Source organism: Diabrotica virgifera, chromosome 3 (genome assembly GCF_917563875.1).
Source record: "Diabrotica virgifera virgifera chromosome 3, PGI_DIABVI_V3a".
NCBI classification, from domain to species: Eukaryota; Metazoa; Arthropoda; class Insecta; order Coleoptera; family Chrysomelidae; genus Diabrotica; species Diabrotica virgifera.
This window is the reverse complement of record NC_065445.1, coordinates 206,970,605-206,975,955: the sequence shown is the minus strand read 5'-3', so window position 1 is coordinate 206,975,955 and position 5,351 is coordinate 206,970,605. Positions and strand designations below refer to the sequence as shown.

General features: G+C 39.5%; 1 long non-coding RNA gene across 1 annotated transcript; it reads left to right on the top strand.

The window, feature by feature from the left end:
- The first annotated feature begins 203 nt into the window (after nt 1-203).
- LOC126881513 (uncharacterized) lies at nt 204-4,887 on the top strand. Its single transcript, XR_007696885.1, has 2 exons — nt 204-293; nt 4,744-4,887. It is a non-coding gene; the product is annotated as an uncharacterized LOC126881513 (long non-coding RNA).
- The last annotated feature ends 464 nt before the right edge of the window (nt 4,888-5,351 follow it).

Below are 5,351 nucleotides of genomic sequence, written 5' to 3'. Positions count from 1 at the left end.
CCACCCTCCAGTGATTGCCCTGAAATTGAAGAAAGAAGCCATGTCCTCCCCCTGCCCCCTGCCTCAGTTCGATGACCCTGTTTGTTGATGAACCCCTCCCCTGTAGTTTGTGACTGTGACGAAGAGTTTTTTTTGTTTTTAAGGTATGATACGTTTTTTTAATTTTACTAAATTTCAAGTGGATAAATTGCTGGTAAATAATAGTATAAAGAAATTTGCTTTCATAATGGTAAAAAAAGGCAGTGACTTATGACATTTGACAGCTACGTCAAATCTTGTGTTGAAATAAATAGGTCAAATTTTATTTGATATATACTGCCCAACAAGTTCAATTGTAATTGTTTTGTTTGTAATCATTGTAATCATTGTTTTTGTAGTAAAATTTTGAATAAACCTGGTAAGAGTTTAAAGTTTTGAATAAACGTTTTGTAAGTGTATCTACCATTTTATTTCTGTAACCTTGTTTTGGAAAAATTTTAACTAAATTCTAATGCAACTGTGTGTAAGTTTTAGAGTAGAAGAAAAAGAATGTGGCATAGAAGCCAGTATTGAGATAAAGTTACCTAGTATAACCCCAAACGAGGAATCTGAGAGGAATGTCTCCCCATTTGGTACCCCATAAGAGAAGAAAATGTCTTAGTAAATACCCAAATATGAACCAGAGGATTTGTTTCGAACGGCGTCCTGTTTTTTAAATAGTAGAAAGATCCTCTAGTCTGAGTAAGTACCCTTTGTATTTGGTTATGGTAGTTTAGTCATCTTAACACCCCTTCACCCTCCCTAACGAATCTACGACCTAGCTCCCGCACAACAAATGAGCTGCCGTCCCGCAACGAGGCTTTATGTGTCTGCTTCTTCTTCTTTAGCCCCATTCTTACCCCCCAGTATCTCTATAGATAGTCTTTCGTTGTTCCCATATGAGCAGACATGTTAAACGCTTCAACTGGCGCCCAACGTGGGGCCTGTACTTTTTTTGGCCTCCCTCAGACCCCATTTGCATGTGCCCACTACCATATCCCTTTAGCCTCCTTTCGGTCTCATTTGTACTACAACTGTTAGGCAGTGCCCGTCCCCTTGGGCAGCCGATCTCAGTTTGTGGTGCACGTGTTTCCGATAACATGGAAGCTCGACTCGTGTCATGTTTTGTATGCCCACTGTTACAAGTCTAGCTTGTAGACATGTTCAACTAGTAGTTAGCCTATCTACTAGTCCCCAATGTCTTTAGCCACCCCCCACTTAGTGTTACACTTGTAATATTTGTAACATACACCCTGAAGTTTGACCTGAGTAAATATCGCCCCAGTCTTCCCAAGTAGTTTAGCCCAGATTCCTCTTGTCTTGCCCCCAGAAACTGTTTCATGTCTTTTAGTGCCCCCGAAACTGTTTCAGTCTGTTAGTCCCCATGAAAGAGCCCATTTTTGTAGTTTTTGTTGCAGAAGTTAATAATTTTTCCAAAGAGGTGTAAGTATGTACACATTTTGTTGTGATGTTGATTTGGTCATGCTGTTGATTGTATAGGCATGTACCATTTCATACATCATAGTGTATTTAACTTGTAACCCCATATGTATACTGGTATTGTATTGTATTGTAAGTATCGTAGAACAGAATTGTATGTTATTGTAGCGTACTAACTGTATTGTATTGATATTGTACCCATGATGAAAGCATTGATTTGAATTTTTTTTGAAAATATTGATGAAATATATAGACAAACAGTTGAATAAAAAAGTAACGTAAAATTTTTTTGAAAATTTTGGTAAAAAGTAACGTTAAATATTTTGAATATTGAATCCAATTATGAAGTATAACAGTATGTTGTATTTTTTGCATGTATTCCTATAGAACAACAGTTTTTTACAGAATAATCGTTTTTTGTGATTTATTGATTTGGTCATTTGAGTAGATGTGTAATGTTGGTATGGTCCGTGTATGAGCTTAGTCCCGTATTGTCTGTGAGAAGTCATCCCCTTGAGGAGTGACCCCATGAAGAAGTGAAGAGGGAAACCGTGGAGAGGCCCCCCACTTATTCAAGAAGTCACCCCTTGAGAAGTGGCCCCATGAAGAAGTGAAGAGGGAAACCGTGGAGAGGCCCCCCACTTATTCATGAAGAAGTGAAGAGGGAAACCGTCGAGAGGCCCCCCACTTATTCAAGAAAAAGCCCCCCCCCCCTTGTCTGTGTTGCCCCTTGTTTTTTTTTGACTAATCTATCTTTGTAGGTGTCAAAAGGATGCCAGAGGTTGGTTGAAAAGAGCCCGCGAAGTGAAGTAGTTGAAGTCCCCCCGTGAATGAAGTATGTCTTTATGTCTTATCCCGTGTGAGCTCATATAGGAACCAAATTTCAATATTGTTTGTGTTTGTAAGCCCCTGAGTATATCTAGAAGTCATTGAGTATGTCGTTGCCTGTTTGTTTGTCTGTCCCTGTTTTGTCTGGAAATTTTAGAGCCCGTTGTCTATTAGCCCGTGTTGTCTATTAGCCCGTGTTGTTTGTTAGCCCGTGTCCGTGCTGGAGTTTGATTTTTTTTGGCGAATAGTTAGTTGACCTCTCTTCTGTTTGTTGATTGAAAGTAGGCCAAGAGCAGAAGCTGTGACAAGGCTGGTGAGGTTAGGATCTGGCCGCGTTGAGTACAGGTGAAGCTTGCTTTCGGTCGATAAATGGAAGCGGTTGTTCGTCAGGACTGTCATACTTTCCAATGTCCCTTTGGTCTTTCCCTTGTGTGTTGCTTTCATCCCCTGTTTTGAAAAAGTAGCCCCCCCGTTTTGAAAAATAAAGTCCACCCCCAGTCTTGAGAAATGAAATGCCCCCAGTTTTGAAAAGTAAGTCTATCCCCAGTTTAGAAAAGTAAAGCCCAACCCCCCTGTCTTGAAAAATGAAGTCTATCCCCTGTTTCGAAAAGTGAAGTGTAGCCCTGTTTTGAAAATGAAGTCTTTCCCCAGCTTGTGATTTGAAAATGAGAGAGTTGTCTTGTGAACTTTCATGAAAGGTTCTTATGTCCTAGATTGGACTGTTGAGTGAAAACGTAATGATGTAGTGTTCTCTATATCATATGTTGCGTTCATTTCCCTTAGTCTTGTTTAAAAAGTTTGATATCCTGTTTGAACCCAGTATACTAGTCTTTTTGGTCTTTTGTCGTTGTCACACGTATCCCCCCTCCCCCCTTGTTAATATTGTCTTGATTTTAGTCCTTGTTGTTGTCATATACCCCTTTGTCTAGCCCTGTCTTGTTTGAATGAGTTGTTGAGGTAAGTTGTTGGTGAGATTTTGTCTCACTGAGGTGTTTAGACTGGATTGTTTAAATCCTCATTTTGCAGAACCGTTGCCAAAATGTCCCGTGAAACTCGCTAGGTGTTAGCCGAGTTTGGGCAGATGTATATCTGTCATATTTTTTTTAGTTTTTGAGAACCGCTCGCGGTTAGGCAACGAGGTGATAAGGCTGTGTCTGCCCTGGTATGTCACTTGTGTTACTGCTGTGGATGTCAGCGAGGTCCACACAGGGCACAAGTTTAGTTTCTTTCCCAAGGCACAGAAACTCTTGCCACCTACAGTTCTTTGTAGAGTCAATAAACATTTAAGTCTACTCGACTTTAAAGAGTCTGGCGATTGATGGCACGCTAGCCCAATCCCTAACGACCTTTTTGTTTTGTTTAATCCCCACTAGCCATTATCTAAATATTTTGATATTGTCGTCCTGTCACACCTAAGATGTCCATGTTGGATTTTTTCTGTTTGTTATCGAAAACTGGATAATCTTATCCAGGTTTCTCTTTTGCGCGGAGGCTTTGTAGCGTTTGAAAAAACTCCAACATTAATTTAAAATCCCAATTCCCAAAAAGAATGTCCATTTTTTTAATTTATTTTGTGAAGTTGAATATCATCAAAAATATCCCAAGCCGTCCCTGTATACAGCCATTAAGTATTGCACAACATTTCAATGTGTTACAATTTATAAGAAGTGTTGATGCGTAGATGAATTTTCTAGAAGAAATGTTGAACCGAAAGTGACGTGAGTTTGTCATGTAAGCATCCCTAAGGATCAAAATCGCTCGGTACTTCGTCGTACTTTTCCCTATCTGTAGCTTCAGAGCGAAGCACAGATCAGTCCGGTTTTAGATTTCGAAGCGATATGATCCCGCTGGCCGACTCATTTGAAAAAGGGCGTAGCCCCTTTTGTTCCTCGCCGGTAATAAGCATAGAATGGTCGTTTTAGAAGTTAAGAAGATCTAGTGTGAGTGCACGATGATTTTTCTGCCCCATAGTGGATTTGTATGGTAGAATTTTGTGCTCTCATACTCTGGTTGAGTTGTGACGCAGTTCTATAAGCCGGCATTGTGTAGAAGTCTTTGTTTGTTCCTGTTCCTATGCAAGTTCCAGTTGATTGACCTGAAAAGTTTCAATTTCCCAGAAGAGCCCCCTTTGTGATTTGTGTATGGAATGTCTACCCCACACCCCACCCTCCAGTGATTGCCCTGAAATTGAAGAAAGAAGCCATGTCCTCCCCCTGCCCCCTGCCTCAGTTCGATGACCCTGTTTGTTGATGAACCCCTCCCCTGTAGTTTGTGACTGTGACAAAGAGTTTTTTTTTTGTTTTTAAGGTATGATACGTTTTTTTAATTTTACTAAATTTCAAGTGGATAAATTGCTGGTAAATAATAGTATAAAGAAATTTGCTTTCATAATGGTAAAAACAGGCAGTGACTTATGACATTTGACAGCTACGTCAAATCTTGTGTTGAAATAAATAGGTCAAATTTTATTTGACATATACTGCCCAACAAGTTCAATTGTAATTGTTTTGTTTGTAATCATTGTAATCATTGTTTTTGTAGTAAAATTTTGAATAAACCTGGTAAGAGTTTAAAGTTTTGAATAAACGTTTTGTAAGTGTATCTACCATTTTATTTCTGTAACCTTGTTTTGGAAAAATTTTAACTAAATTCTAATGCAACTGTGTGTAAGTTTTAGAGTAGAAGAAAAAGAATGTGGCATAGAAGCCAGTATTGAGATAAAGTTACCTAGTATAACCCCAAACGAGGAATCTGAGAGGAATGTCTCCCCATTTGGTACCCCATAAGAGAAGAAAATGTCTTAGTAAGTACCCAAATATGAACCAGAGGATTTGTTTCGAACGGCGTCCTGTTTTTTAAATAGTAGAAAGATCCTCTAGTCTGAGTAAGTACCCTTTGTATTTGGTTATGGTAGTTTAGTCATTTTAACACCCCTTCACCCTCCCTAACGAATCTACGACCTAGCTCCCGCACAACAAATGAGCTGCCGTCCCGCAACGAGGCTTTATGTGTCTGCTTCTTCTTCTTTAGCCCCATTCTTACCCCCCAGTATCTCTATAGATAGT